At 46.4% G+C, this 16,329-nt stretch overlaps 1 protein-coding gene across 1 annotated transcript in view; it reads right to left on the reverse strand.

Moving 5' to 3' along the window:
• Agbl4 (AGBL carboxypeptidase 4) overlaps nt 1-16,329 on the reverse strand; it is a 1,010,368-nt gene that overhangs the window by 167,522 nt on the left and 826,517 nt on the right. The gene's annotated exons all lie outside the window — the stretch shown is intronic.

The raw sequence follows: 16,329 nt of genomic DNA on the forward strand, positions 1-16,329 counted from the left end.
TGGCTAGCTTCATCGCATCTGTCTCACTGAGGAGAGGCATGGCAGTCTGTCTAACTTAGGAGAGGAGTGGCATCTGACTGAGCCATCTACCTCACTTCCTTCTTCCTGTTCTGTCTACTCCACCCACCTAAGGGCTGGCCAAGGCAGTGTCTTTATTAAAACAGAAGACCCTCCTACATCAGAGAGTCTTTGCTTCCTGTTGCCAGAATGTCTGAAATAGTCCTGTTCTGTACAATCCCCTACAATGCATGCAGGCCACTTTCAAATGATACTTCCTGCTCCTTGCTAAATACCTTCCCACGATGCCAAGGCTCTTGAGCCATAGTCCAACCTTGTATTCCAGCTACATTTTCCTCTCTCCCTTCCCTGATGTCACAGTCACCCCGGCTTCCCCTTCTTGGTGCTTTCCTCTCTCCTTGTTCTGTCTTTCAATCCTGAGAGCTCTTGTCTAGTTCAAAGTCCTCACCTCAAACAGAAACGCATCCATTATCTTTCTCTATGTTCTTATGGAGACTTCAGCTTCCATTAGGATCCCGGATCCCTCTGGTCTTCCTTTCCCTCACCGGTCCTTCCTTCTAACAACTCATGTTTTGTATGCATCATGTGCCGGACACATTTTTTTGCCATCTTCATGGTTCCCTCTGAGCCTCAGTCTGGTCCACTCTAACCTACTAAGCCCACTGTTAACGTCTGTTCTTTCATTAAGGTTCAATCTCATTCTTAGCAAAGGAAGAGGTTTTATTTTTAATTGTCAAGGTTACTATGACTTCATCACCATCAGTAGCACCACCACCACCAACATCTTGATAATAGTCATGTGGAACACTAATCACACGTCACGCAGGCCGAGAGACTGAGAGATTTTCTCCGCATTGGTCCAGCACCCAGGAAGCACTCTGTAATGGCCGGCATCACTAGGACAGTCACGTCTGGCCTGGCAGAAGCGTATGAGACAGAAATATGCCAGGCACGTTCTGGGGAGAGCTCACAGACAAGCTTGGCTGGAGCTCCGGGCTCATGTTTAATAAAAGATTAATGAAATTGTCAAATTGACCTTGTCAGTGTCTGCTCAATCCAATTACGTGGCTGTGGCCCCCATGAATGGGGTTAAAACAGGAATGCACATGAAAAGCACCAAGACGACAACCCCAAGGGAGGGGACAGCACCCTGGAAGCCCTGAAGGGAAGTCAAGCCTGCCCCACCTCTGTGGCTCCATCTGAGTCTCCTGGCTGTGCTGGAAGATTGCAGCTGAGAACCCATGCCCATTGATGCCCTTAGAACCCATGGTGAGCAAGGCAGACTGTCCTTCACAAGTTCTTGTCTTGGTCTGACAGGCATGATAGTCACAGAACCAAACAGAAGACTGAGTGTGGCGGCATATGACCTTCATCCCAGCACTCAGAAAGCAGAGGCAGGCAGATCTCTATGAGTTCCAGGCCATCCAGGGCCATTTGCTAATACCTTGTCTCCACCAAAACAAAACAAACAAACAAACACCACAATGGAATTCACTAAAGTGAGCAATGGTAGATCTATGAGGTCCTGGAGCAGGCTCACTTGGGTCAGCCTAGGACTCAGGGTTTCCTGACACGGTGTTTCCCATGGTGGAAATAAACAGGCAAGGAGAAGGCAAGTCACCCTTGGAGACAGCCAGTCTGCAACAGAAGGACCATGGGAAAATGTTATAGTGTTTTGAATAGCAGCTAGGACTGTGGGGGATTCATTCACAGTGAAAAGGTTGGGGGTAGTGTTGTTGGGAGGGTGTCAGCTGCTCTGTGTAGGAGCAGGGTCTGCTTAGGAGAGGCTGGGACCTCAAGTGACCTGAGATAAGAGATATCTGGGAGGATGAGGATTTTCCAGAGACCATGCCCTGGTGGTCTGCATATGACCTGGACCAAGGGGCTACTGGAGGCCTCACTAGCATCAGGACCCTCAAACATGTTAAGGGTTTGAAGAAGTATGAACTATAAACTCCATGCTGGGCAGCGGTGCCCATCCCAAACCAGGGCCCGCCTGGGTGACAGTATTCCTGGGATCGGAGCAACCTTTCTAGGGCTCTGAGGTTCCTCGGGTCCCTCAACAACTGGCTTTTCAGCTCAGCACAGCACGACAGATGCCATTGCTATGCCTGCACCACAGCTGAGCAAACAGGCAGAAGGAGAACTGAAGTCCCACTCCTGATGGCATGGGACCCCGGCCTGTTTACTCAGAAGGAAAATGTGATGGTGCCTTCCCCATTAACACAGTGCTATCTTTAAAGGCCTGGGGGCGGGGAATTGGACATCTTGGCAACAGCAGTTAGATGGCAGATGCTAGGACCCCTCACTCCATAGGCCACCCCTTGTCTCATTTTATTTAAAGAGCATCCTGCCAGCTCCGTCTCTGGCTCCACAAACATGAGGCCCACATCTGGACACTGTCTTAAACAATGAAATTCATGTTCCAGAAAGATCCCCGGAGCACAAGTTGTGCCGTGCAGCCCTCCACAGTGTCTCAGGAACAGGACCGTAGCACCCTCCTGGCCAACAGTATCCCTGTCTACTCACCCTGCAAAGCCAGGATCCATGGAAACCCTTGTTTTGCCTCCCCTTTGGTCAGCAAATTGCCTCAGCATGGTTCTGCCTTGGTTCCAGGTTTCCCTGTTTCTCTCACTACAGCCTCACCCTCCCTCATCCCCACATTTTTACCACAGTGGCCCTCCCAGTTAGCCACGGGCTTCCTGGCTCAAAACCCCATGATCCCTTGCAAACATCCCAAGGCCAAGTCCAGCTCCTAACATGCTCACTACAGCCCTCCCTTGGTTCACCTCAGCTGGCCTCTTAGCTGATCCTGCCTCCACACTGGACTTTTTGAAGGGCGGAAAGAACGATGAGCTAAATCCTCACCTGGCTTTATCCCACCTTTGACCCTCTGACTGGACACCCTCCCACATTGCTCTGAAGGAAATTTGTTTTCTTACATTTTAGCTGGGGAGCTGGGGAAAAACAAGACACGAGAGTGGAGATAGCTTATAGACATCTGCAGGAGAATTGCATGGTCCCAGCCTCCCCACTCCCTGCTCTCTTTGTCTGTAACTCCAGTGCCCACTGTCTGTTCAGAGGAATTGCTCTGCAATTGCTCAGTACTCCTCCTCTAAGACACTCCAAGAGAGCAAGTAATCCTTCTCTTACACCCCCTTGGGTTTCAGCCCAAGCCTTAAGACACTATTACATTCTAATCTTTCTAGATCTACCCTTCCCCTCATCCATCCATCATCCATCCATCCATCCATCATTCCTTCCATCCATCCATCCATCCATCCATCCATCCATCCATCATTCCTTCAATCCATCTATCCATCCATCCTTCCATCCATCCATTGGCTCCTTTAAGAGACAGGGGCCAGGCCCAGAGCTGTGCCTCTGTTACTTGCCCCCTGCCCCACGCTCTGGGAGCTAATGGGAGGCAGGAAGGGGCTCTGCTTGCTTTACCTCGTTATCCCAGTGCTGGCTAGGCAGTGGGCCCAGAATGGCTTTGGGTGAGTATTTGCTGAGCGAATAAACATTTGAGATCATTTTATTGAAATGCTTCAGAGTAAATTTGGAGACAGGCATTCCTCTACTCAAGAGTAATTTAATAACCACAAATGCCTTTAACACAGTGGGGAGAAAGAGGGAGAAGGTGTGTGTTTCCCTTATTGCTGCTGTTAAAATAAATGGCATTTTTAATAAAGTGTCCCCATACAGCATATAGAATATGACCACATGACAGGAGGAATATCTGGTGAAATTCTGCACTGCAAAGCAGCCTTTTTCTGGTCTTCTGGTTATTAAATTTAATCACTTTGGAGCTGAGTCTATACTCTTTTTTTTCCCTTAGAGGCAGGTACACTTTTGATTAAAATGTGGACCCCAAAGCACTTTAGCAGGGGAAAGCTAAGCTAAGTCCCCAGGGGGACTGTGGAGGAGCCAGACAACAGGATGATGGGGCCAAGGCAGCAGCCACATTTGCTTCTCACTTGATGGACGTGTTTATCCCCAGATGGGGCACACAGCAGTCATGGGGTATATGGAAATCTTGCAATTAAGGCAAAGTCTAATTAAAGACTATACATTCAAAATACAAAGAAGGCTCTTAGCAGCAGCTTCTCTAGCTGCCTCTGCCACTGTGCTGAATGAATCACAGGTGGGGAATATAGCACCCTGTTGCCAACATGGTTTCTGGGTGTAGCTTTGCCTTTAAAGGCCATTGAGACAGTTTAGCCCATCAGAATCAACACAATAAGATTTGCTCCTGGCTCTGCTCATTGGATTTCACTGGCCCCTGAATTTCCATCTTCATATTGAGAGCAAAGGCAACCTTCTATAGGGTTATGAGAGAATCAGATAAGGGCCTGAAAGGACTCAGTTCAAAGGTATCCTTGATCAAGTTAGGTCACTTATATTGCACTGCACTTGACCCCAGTCAGCAAGATGAGAAAGCCTAGCTAGCAAGGTAGCCAGAGGGGAAAGACTCTGTGTGTGTGTGTGTGTGTGTGTGTGTGTGTGTGTGTGTGTGTGTGTGTGTGTGGGGGTGGTGGTGGTGGTGAGGCTCTGGTCTCTGTAGCATTCTTTGTGCCCAGGGATGAGGTTTGGGCTTTCAGCCATTCTCTCCTAAGCACCTGATAATAACTTGACAATGGATTTATGTGTCCCCAACTGTGATAAAAGGTTCCTGCTCAAGCCAGTCAGCCTTTTCAGCCTTGGTGCTGGACGGTGAGAGAGGAGATGCAGACAGTGACTCTTGCACTCTAGAGTTTTGACTCAGAGCCAGTCATAGCTCCTGAGCTCAGGCTAGGGTCAGGAGAATTAAGAGCTGCCTCTGCCCTTGTAGATGCCACAGTCTGAGTAGCAGAGGGAAATGCACAGAAGGAGATGGCAACTGTCTATCATTCTTTGGTATTTTACAGTTGTCAAATGCCTTTCACTGGCCTGTGGTTTAATCCTCTCTAGAGTCCCTGAGTGAGGAGGGAGCGGTGACCCCCATCAAAGCTGAGCTCCAGGCCTGGTTTACACTTCAGGTCCACAGAAGGGTCAGTGTGTGTAAAGCGGCAGCATACCACAAATCTTGTGCCTTCTTTGATGTCCCAGTGGAGTAAGTCAGGCTGCTTCCTATTCCTACTTTATGCGTATTTGCTTTAATTACTGAAACATTACAGTCTTTTTGCTGTCTTCCTTTTGCCACCCAGAAAGGACTGTCCCCAAACTGGTGTGTCCTCTGCCCGCACCTAGACAGTGTTCACTAAAGATGTCTAGGATGCTTTGAAAGTTTTAACATTTTACATTTAGCCTCAAGCTCTAAGGTTCACTCTTTTCTCTATTACTTTTATGATTCAGTATGATTTTGGGATTATTCATGCACAGCAGCACATGCCTTTAATCTCAGAACTTGGGAAGCATAGGCAGGCAGATCTTTGTGAGCTCCAGGAGGCCAGCAAGTTCTACGGAGCAAGTTCTAGGACAGCCACGGCTATAGTGAGACTTTGTCAATATGATTGTGGGATTATGTTTATGATTTATTTGTGATACTCATACAGCTCTGGTTCATTTATTTTGGGTAACATTTCACATGATAAAGAAGTTCAATGTGTGTATATGTATGTGTGTGAGAGTGCAGAGATAGTATGTGTGTATTTGTAGGAGAGATAGGAGAGAAAGAGACAGTCACTGTGTATGCACATGTGTTGTGTGCGCACCGGCTTCCACTCTTTGCCATCAGGGTGAGTATAAGAATGGCCGGGGGCCAGGCAGGAAGAGGAACATTCTCTGACTTGGCTGCGCAGAGCAGGGTCTGTTGCACAGCTGGCTCAAATAGAGATGATCACTAGATGCGCCAAAGCTATGATGAGGATAACAGTGAACTTGGCCTCAGAAGGACTTGGATTTGAATCTTTACCCTCTTATTTATTACCCATCTGAGCCCGACACAGGCGGGGAGGAGCCCTCACTTCTCTAGGGCATGTTCTTTTCATCAGTATGAACAATCAGTCATGCCCAAACCGAAACTTAATCATTATGATCAAACACAAGAGGTCTTAGCTGTGGACCTAAGAAACAGGAGCTGAATGAATGAATCTCTGACCCTATCCTGGGGAAAGGGGACAGAGAAGGCACTGGCAAGCTCCTGCTGGCTGCCCTTCTCACTAAAAATGACTGAGAAAGAAGGAAAGGAAGGAGGGAGGGCAGACTGGTGCTTCAGAAGCATAATTTAGAACCTAGGTATCCCAGCCCACCTCCAAACCTTGTCATTCTATGGTTTCATTGGCTAACTCTGAATAGTGTGTATCTCCCTTGGTCCTGGTATATCTTAATTATAATTAGCAGTACTACAACAAAACACCTGGCCAAAGCCATTCATGAAGGAAAGGGTTTATTTGGTTTCCACCTTCCCAGCACTGTGCATCACTGAAGAAAGCCAGGACAGGAACTCAAACAGGGCGGGGCAGGAACCAGCAGCCAGGAACTGATGCAAAGACCATGGAGGGGTTCTGCTTACTGGTTTGTACCCCATGACTTGTTCTACCTACTTTCTTATAGAACCTAGGACCACCAGCCTAGGGAATGGCACCACCCACAATGGGCTGGGCCCTCCTCCAACTAAGAAAATGCTCTACAGCCAGATCATATGGAGGCATTTTCTCAGCTGAGGCTCCCTCCCTTCAGATGACTCGAGTTTGTGTGTCATGTTGACATAAGACTACCCACCACATGGGCTAAGATCCCTGAATGGTAGAAACGCTTTGTAAAGCCCCTACCTGCTTCCCAGGAATGGTGAGGGAGCCAAAGGCTGGCCCACACAGTGTTAAATCTCTTCCTTTTATCAGAGATTGCAGCCAATGAGACTTTCTGCCTAAATGGCCTAGAACCGTCTCCCAAAGCTCCTTAACTCAGACAAGTGCGAGTCAGCAGAATGAAAATAACTTAAAAGTTCCTTGGGAAAAAAGAACTCCAGTTTCCTCCTCCTCCAGCGGAAGGCCTCTTGGTGGAGACTCTAGGCTTGAGTCTAGGCCAGGGGTTTCCCACTAGTTCGGGAAGGCAAGTAGGCATTAGAGGCTTGAATCTGCTTCCTCGTGGGAGCTGGAGGACCCTTAGGGCTCCACTGGGAGGGCTTTGTGTCATGTCTGCCTTGGAAGCCTGGGATAGTCATGGGTGTTATAATTGAGGCTCATAGAAAGAAGGCCAGCAGCTCCGTGTCCCTCACAGGTAGCATGTGCTGCTCCCAGCTAAGGGTTTGGTGTCCCTGCTTCTGTCACTCCAAAGGGAGGAGTGTAGTTAAGAACCTACCTGCCTGCCCTCTGTGCACATCACTTCAGGCAACAACCCTAAACTGTGGACATCTTGTTCTTTCTCCCAAAGCTGGGAAACCTGCTTCTTGCGGTGGATACATCTCATGTCCAGTGAGGGAGTGCTGAAGAGCACGGGAAGAAAGGTCAGGGCCACTTCTCACTCACCTCACAACCCAGCTGTTCTGTGCAACCCAAGAAGAGCCCCAGAAAAGGCCTTTTGTAGAGAGAAGTAACCTGCCCAAGGACTCAGAGCTGCTAAGTGGTAGAGCCCAGATTTCTACACAAGCAAGGAGGGTAAGAGTCGGCAAACTCACCAGCTCTACCCTTTCCTTCTTTCTTGTCCTAACGGGGCCTATCAAACTTCAACCAGTGAAAACAAGTCCAGGATGGCACCATGCTTCTCTCCATCCATAAAGGGACTTCATGACCTTCAAGACCTTGCATGCTCTTGGCAGACAGGATTGTGTCAGTACCTGGTTCTCACAGGCTTGTTTCTAGGGAGGGCTCACCTTCATCCCACATGGTCAGTGAGAAGACCAGGGAAGCTGGAGGCAAACACATGGTACCCCACATTACATGACTTACAGTCCAGTGAGAAAGATGGATTGAAGCTGGAACAGTGTGGGGAGAGGGGTGTTCAGTGCAGGTTGAGAAGCCCCCCAAGCCCTTCAAGACCTCACGGTTGCCAAGAGGACACAAAGGACACAGATGGAAGGAATGGTTTCTGTCCACAGAGACAGGCAGGTGTCTCATCAGGAACTTCTGAGTTAAGGCATTGCTGGAGGAAGCAGAGTGAAGACACCCCATAGACAGAAACAGCTCTTTGTTGAGGATACACTGTGGGGGTGAGGCCACGTGCCTCCTTCTGAGTACCCGAGACACCACACTCCACAGTGCCTGCATGAGATCTTGCTTTGACTAGGCATTTCACGGGTATTCACCGAATCCTGCGAGCAGACCACCAGGTAAGCTGCAGTTGGGGTTGTCCACAGGGGAGGAAAACTACGTCGGGAACCTGGCATCGCTCATGCCCAGCCCCAGAGCTAGAGTGAATGCCCCAGCATGGTGTCTGGTGAGAGGTGAGGGTCAGGCTCTCCTACCACCCCCACCAGCCAGTCTCTTCCAGGAGCTTCCCAGTGTGTTTCTTCATTTGTGCTCCTAACAATGCTGCAGGAGGTGGACGGTATAAGGATTATGGACTAGCCTTCCTTTTATCCAAAAGAAGCTCAGGGGGATTCAAAACCTCTGACCTCTGCAGACACCAGCACTCATGTGCTCATATCCCCACATAGACACAGTCTCTCTCTCTCTCTCTCTCTCTCTCTCTCTCTCTCTCTCTCTCTCTCTCTCTCACACACACACACACACACACACACTTACTTAAAATAATTTTAAAAGCTTTAAAAATAATTTTAGAACTTTTAAAATAAATCTAGTTCAAAGAAGGTTTGTTAGTGAGTAGAATTACAGGGGTCTCTAGTGGAGGATAACATTAACTTTAAATTAGGATGAATAACTTGGTAAGGATACAAAAGGTCACATTCACGCATCATAAAGTTTGGAGGAAAGCTATATCATAAAGAAACTTTCCAAAAGCATTCTTTAGGTGCTCAAATGTATACACTGACAGCTCACAAAAGGAAGAAGCTGGGGCAATATATCTATGTCGAAAGCAAATTGGCCAAACTCTGAATATTCCAAACATGGGTGATGATGTTGGGAAGTGGCCCATGCATGTCTGCTCTGCTTAAAATATGGCTAAGTCCTTTGGGAAGAAAGGCAATGACATACGCGAAGATGCTCTACTTTTAACCCAATGAGTTTACTCCATGCAACTTTGTCTACAAAGAAAAGAATCAGCAGAAGGAAAACAATCATAAAAGATTGCCCAGGCAGCCTTTCCCACCAGCAATAAACTAGAGAACACAAACCGTACAATGAAGAGTTAAGAAAGCAACCTTGACCCAGTGCCAGGAAGTGGTATTACGATGGTAACTATGCAAACCAGGGCACGGTATGGGTATACTTGGGGTAGGGGGTGGGGATTACTTGCACACATCAGAGGAGAATGGAGGCAGAGGCATCGTGAAGAACAAGGGTGACCATGCACTTGGGCTTCACCCTTGAGGTTATGGCTCGGTTTTCTTTTGCGGTTTCGGCTCTCTTTGGGGTTTTCTCTGCTAACTTAAACAAAACTGGAGAAGAAGACCTCAACCAGCTGGAATGTTGGGCTGCAACCAACAAAGTGAAATGTGATGGGGGATAAATGCAAAGTCCTGCATTTCATTTAAGAAATCTATTTCAAAATTCCACATGACTGGGGGTAGGAGTGGGCCTGACGAGCTGTTACTACGGAAGGCAGAATAAGGGAATAAAGACTCCGCGTTTACTGAGGCTGAGACTGGAGGGCTGGTACGATAGCAGGTTAGTACAATTACCCTTCTGACAGCATAAGGGGCACAGCAATAGGACTGGGAGACTTGATGGTAACTTATCCAGTTTCCTCCCAGAGTAAATACATATTGAAGTCATTATTGTATCCCCTGGGAGTTGCTCTGCCTTCACAACTCACATGGCTCCTTATTTGACATGGGCTCCTACAAGGAAACAGATAGTGGCCTAACATAGGGAGGAGGATTGGATGATGTTGGCCCCAAACACATTTTCAGTCTTACTTTACAGAAACTGCCTAGTTTTATCACTAAGGATGTTGATTCAAAGTCCAAAGTCCATGAACCAGGTGCTTCCCAGAGCCCAGCATCCATCCCTGAGTCCTGTCTTTGGAACTTTGTCCTGAGAGAGCAGCTGTAGTGTTCAGAGTTCTAACAAACAGGATACAGCGACAATAAGGACTGTCCTCATAATATCCAACGCAAGCCTATGAGGCAGATATCTGGGAAGAGGGAACTTCAACTGAGAAAATACTTCCATCACATTGGCCTATAGGAAAATCCATGGGGTATTTTCTTGATTAATGGTCGCTATGGGAGGGCCCAGCCCACTGTAGGCTGTTGCCATACCTGGGCAGATGGTTCTGGCTTATTTAAAATATCAAGGTGAGAAAGTCATGGCGAGCAAGCCATGGCGATGGAGCCAGTAAGCAGCACTCCTCCACGGTCTCTGCTTCCGAGCCTGATTCCAGGTTCCTGCCTTGAGTCCCTGCCCTGGCTTTCTGTCATTATGAGCTGTAAGCTGTCAGCTGAAAGAAACTCTTTTCTCCCCAGGTTGTTTTTGGTCAGTGTTTCAACACAGCAGCAGAAACCAAACTGCAGTAGGAAGCTAACTAAGACAGGCTAAGACCATGTTCAAGGCCACACACGAGAAAGGCCAAGGGTCAGTGATAGAACACAGGACCATCTAAACCCAGAGAGACATGGTAGCTATGATTTGAGCTAGGATTGGCTGGTGAAATACGGAAGACCAATGATGTCATATTGAACCATGCAAAGAATCTGGCTGTTAAGGCAGGGGGTAGGGTTGGGTTAGTCACTGCTAAGGTAGAGAGGGCATCTAGGGGACACCTACAAGATCATTTTTGACCTTTAGGTTCTATGACTTTGTAAAGCTTCCTGGAAGATACTGGTCCATTCCTTTGAAATAAAAGATAAGTCTGTTGCTGTGTCTATTTGTGGATGCCAAAGCACATGTTTTATGCCCACGGTAAGCAAGATGGTCCACAAGAAAACGAGAAGACAGGAAACAGAAATGGTCATAGGTTCTGAAGAAGTTTTTCTTTTCTATAAAGAAGAAATAAAATTCTGGAATGATTTCAGTCTCGATAACAAACAAGAAAATATAATAACACACAGTTTTCTTTGCCAACTAAGTTGGGAGAATAATTTCAAAAGTGGTTACACCCATTACAAGCATAAAGAATAATGCAACTGACATTCCTTTTGGCCGAGGAGAAACCACACTAAGAAAACCAAAGAAAGTGTAAAGGGAAAGTTAATACAAATATTTCCATCAAGTTTTATTTATAAACGATCTAAAATTCCAAGGAGCTATAAATGGGCCAGAAGGCAGGGGGTGGGAACTGAGGTGGAGCCAGAAGTGTGGAACCTGCACACATGGCCTGCAACACAGGTCCCAGCAAATGGTGAATTTGTGTAAGAGTCTCAGAGAGCCAAAAGTAGAGATGAAAGCTGAGATCTCAGCACGAGAGGGCAGCAAGGTAGAGACAGGAGAGGCACATTCTCAGGTAAAGAAAGAACAGGGCAGGGAGAGGGCAGGCAAGGAGACAAATCTCAACATTAGCACTGATGGCCATTTGTCCACACTGGCTGCAGAACTTCATTTACCGCCACAGGCTTCCTATGAGCCCAGGACCTAGACACTGCTTACTCCACATTACAGTCGACGAAGCCAATGTTAAGAGGAAGTGCCTGACTTTGAGCAGGCTAGTAAGCTGTAGAGCTGAGAGGTGAGCTTAGAGCCCTCCACCACCTAACTCAAGTTCTCTGTACCACTGGGATGGATGGGAACCTGCAGTTAAGGCCTTCATGGCCTGGCATATCAGCAGGTTAGCCTCACTGTAAGGACTTGAGCAACTGACCAGATAGATGGTTTACCTAACTGTAGCTTTATGTCTGTCCTCTTTGTGGATGTTAGAACTGATGAATGCCAAGGAGCAACATGGAAACAACTATATTAAATGTGCAGGGACGCGTGCAAACCTGGTCCTGTGTGTAAAATACAGTTACATCCTTGGACAAAAACCACACCATTCAGCAGTGCTGTTTGACGTGCTTTCCAAAATAATCTGTTTAAAGTTGTTTTTATTTCTTTATAATTAAAATAATTACAATGTAGAAACACATCCAAGACACAAACGGGGGCAGGAGGGAATCAGTCTTCCTCACATAGTCCATGGGCCGGAAATAAAACGAATCCCACCTTCCTCTTCCACCTGATGAAGGGATCTGTAGCCAGGGCTTCTGGGATGGACTCAGGTTCTGTCAATTCAGTATTGCCATCCTGCCCAACAAGACACACTGGCCCACCATGAGAATCAAAGGAATCCAAGTGTAAAAGCTAGGGGAAGACCACTGGCATTTCGACAAAAAGCTCCCTTCTGTATCAGGCCCAACCAAACAGAATTCTGGGAGTGTGAAAAATCACTGTAAACAAAGTTGCAGGGAGGAGCCCATTATTGAGGAAGAAACTAAGACTCAATTGCAAATATCTTCAGGGGACTTACGTGGCTAGCAGAGGTTTCCGTTTACTGAGAGAACACTCTTAGTCTTTCATTGGTGTGTATATCTAAAGAGTTCTAATAAACCGGTGCTTTCAAAAGTGGTGTTTGTGTTAAAATACGCATTCCTACTTTGTTTCCACTTGGATAAAATAAACTATTATGATGCAATTACCTCCAATATCTCCTAATGACTTGAATTAATGAGAATGATTACCATGGATTACTGAGACTGGGCTATTCCTACACACACACACACACACACACACACACACACACACACACACACCCTGATTCGAAACCATTGTAATAGTCTACTTATCTTTTTAGGAAAGACAGTATATTGATTTGTTTGTTGATTTATCTGTTTATTTATTTATGAATTGAGAGAGGAAGGGAGGGAGAACTTTTGGGAGCTGTTCTCTCCTTTGCCCTTGCTTTGGTTTTGAGGCAGGGTCTCTCTTGTTTTCTGCTGTTATGATGCCTACTTTAGACCAGCTGGCCCTTGAGATTCTTCTCTTTCCCTAGGAGCTGCATCTGAATTTGGACCCAGTTCCACTGCTGCCAGCTCTGGCTCCTTAGGCAAGATATTATTACTCAACCTATTCTGAGCCCACTTCACTCATGTCAAATGTTTAAGGTATCAGGCACATTCCAGAGACTCAAAACATTATCAGTCAGTCTAATTAGTGGGTGAAACCTCCTTATACCCTCAGCCTTGCTCTTAAAAAGCATGTTTCACTATTGCATCCACTTCTAATTTCTCTCTGCCTTATATGCTAAGGATGATCTCTCTCTCTCTCTCTCTCTATCTCTCTCTCTCTCTCTCTCTCTCTCTCTCTGTGTGTGTGTGTGTGTGTGATTTCATTAGTTCTTTCATATCACTATTGGCACAATACTTGTCATATCCCAGTTAGGTTTCTGTTGATGTGTTAAATATTCTTACCAAAAGCAATTTGTGCAAGAAAGGGTTAATTTGACTTGTGAGTGGTCCATCATCCAGGGATGCTAAGGTGGGAACTCAAGGCAGAAGTCTGGATGAAGAAACTGAAGCAGAGACCATGGCGGATTGTTGCTTATTGGCTCACTCCCATACTCCCGTTCAGCTCCACTTCTTACACAACCCAGGGCCACCCACCTAAAGATAGCTCTGCCCACAGCAGGCTGGGTTCTCCCACAACAATCACTAATCAAGAAAATGACCCACAGACACGCCAACAGGCTGGTTCGTGAGAAGCAATTACTCAGTTGAGGGCCCTTCTTCCCAAGCATGTTTAGGTTTTGTCAAGTTGACTAAATAAATAAATAAATAAACAAATAAATAAACAAATAAAAAACCTACAAGGGACAAAAGATTCATTTTGGCTTCTTGATTGAAGATGGTTTCTATTCATTGTGGTGGGGAAAGGCATGGGGGAGGGGCTTATGTTGTAGCAGGAGCATGTGGTAGAAGCTAGCCACATGGTGGATCAGGAAGTCCAGTGCCCAGTAGGAACTGGGGGCTAGGTACTTGCTTGAGAGCCTTACCTCCAATGACCAAGCTTTGCCATTTAGGCCGTCTCTTTAGAACCTCCCCAGAACCTTCCCTGACGGCTGGAGACCAAGCGTTTCAAACTGTCTATGGGGAACAGTAGCTGGGAAGAGTGACTCACGGAGCCCTTTCCTGCTTCCTCGGCACAATTCTGAATTAGGGGTCATTATTTGAATTAGTAGTCAAGGAACAGGCACACAGTAGCAAAACAAGGACCTGAACTCAGGTCCCAGTCTTTGACAGTCCGGTTGCCCTCAACATGTGCATCATAAATAAGTCACTCACACGATAAGTGCTCTCATAGCCACCAGGTATTCTTACTACAGCTATTGCTGTCTCCTTCACTGAACTGGCACACACCGGGAGGCTGCTGAGTCAACTGGTCTAGTCTTTGAGGCACACACACAGCCTCTGGATATCTGTATTTTCTTCACGTTTTGGGAAAAAAAGGGATGAGGTCAACCTTGGCATATGCTTTATTTTCTCAGGCGTTTTGAATCTCTTAGGCCCTAGCTGCCTGATAGTATAAAAGTGAACAGATCTTCTTTTCTTATTTATTTATTTATTTATTTATTTATTTATTTATTTATTTTGAGGCAGGGTCTCCTGTAGCCCTAGTTGGCCTCATGCCTCCTGCTCACTGTGCTAGCTAGGGTTCTGTCAACTTGACACAAGCTGAAGTCACCTGGAAAGAGACATTTTCAATGGAGATTGGCCTGTAGGCAAGCCTGTGGGGCGTTTTCTTGATTGATCATTAATGTATAAGGGCCCAGCCTTCTGTGGGGAAGCCAGCCCTGGGCAGATGGTCCTGGACTGTATAAGAAAAGAGGGTGAGTAAGGCATGGGGAGGTCAGTAACCAGCATTCTTAGGTTCTCTGCTTCAGTTCGTGCCTCTAGATGAGTCCCTGCCTTCATGACAGACTGTGATCAGGACGTAGACGCTGAAATAAGCCCTTCCTCTTCAAGTCACTTTGTGGTCATGGTGTTTGATCACAGCAACACAGCAACCTAACTGAGACACACTGTAGCTAAAGCTGGCCTTGAACTCCTGACCTTCCGGCCTTACCTCCAAAGTACTAGGAGGACAGGTGTGGGCTGCCATGCCCATCTGAAAAGGGAACACATCTTAGCAAGAACTTGCTGGACACCAACCACAAACTTTCCCCACCTCATGAAAGCTAACCATGCTCAACACGTAGGCAAATCCTGCTGTATAACCCATTACCATTATTCTCCCCCATTGCCTGATGTCCTCATTCTACTGCTAAGGACTCTGAAAAGTGAAGCCTTTGTGTGAAGACTACACTGCTGCTTTACAGAGAGCTGGGGGCTGGGGGTGGGGCGGATACTCCAGAAGAAAAACCTTGTCGAAATATCCTATGGTGAGCACCCACTGGTCAACAAAGGATCATTACATTTATTATTGTATTACAAAGGATTGCTGGACTTAGTGAAATATGGGGTCTCAGAGTGGTACCCACTCTACCTATTTAACGCAGTAACCTTGAGCTTTTGTTTAAAGATCATTAAAGGTTAAAGAGTTAGGAAAACTACAGATCAAAGCTTTCCACCAGTGTCTAAAAGTCCAAAATCAAAAAATGAAGGTAACAACAATTGCTGACATTTATTGAACACTTTATACATTTTATCTCTAATCCTTAGAGCGACTCTGTGAGGCGGGTTTTCTCTTTTACGGAACAGAAAATGGAGGTACAAGGAGGTTATGTTAATGCCAGCGCAAGCAGGAGAGCCAGGTTTAGAACCTAGAGGCATTTGTCCAAAGCCCTTGCCCTTTCCAAAATGCCACACTTACTTGATTGGCATTGCATAAAGAAAAGTGCAAGTCCACAAGGAAGATAGAAAGTGCTTTGCCAAAAGCACGTGCCAGGCACCAAAAAGATCCAGCAACCAAATAAAGAAGCAGATAAATAATTACGTAACCTGAAAGATCGTTTGAGATAAAAGAGAATAAACGAACTGCTAGCCACTGATGTATCTCAGTTTCTGGCAACCCTGTACACCACAGCTAACATTATTCGACCCTCAGTACCCATTTCTTTACAAAAGTAGGCTCAAATAATCGGGGAAGCTTATTTTTCCAGAGGTTAATAGCAGATCATCTGGGAAAAGCTGAGTGGTCCAAGACTCATCCTTCGAAGTCAGAGAGGGTGAGATGCTTTGGAGACCCTTAGAGCCATCACAGGACCCATGACCCTTACGAGATCTCTCTCCTGAGAGGGCCTTGCAGGTTACATGCAGCACACATGTTTAATATTATATATATATATAAAAGAGAACAA

The sequence above is a fragment of the Arvicola amphibius genome, chromosome 6, assembly GCF_903992535.2.
Source record: "Arvicola amphibius chromosome 6, mArvAmp1.2, whole genome shotgun sequence".
NCBI lineage: Eukaryota > Metazoa > Chordata > Mammalia > Rodentia > Cricetidae > Arvicola > Arvicola amphibius.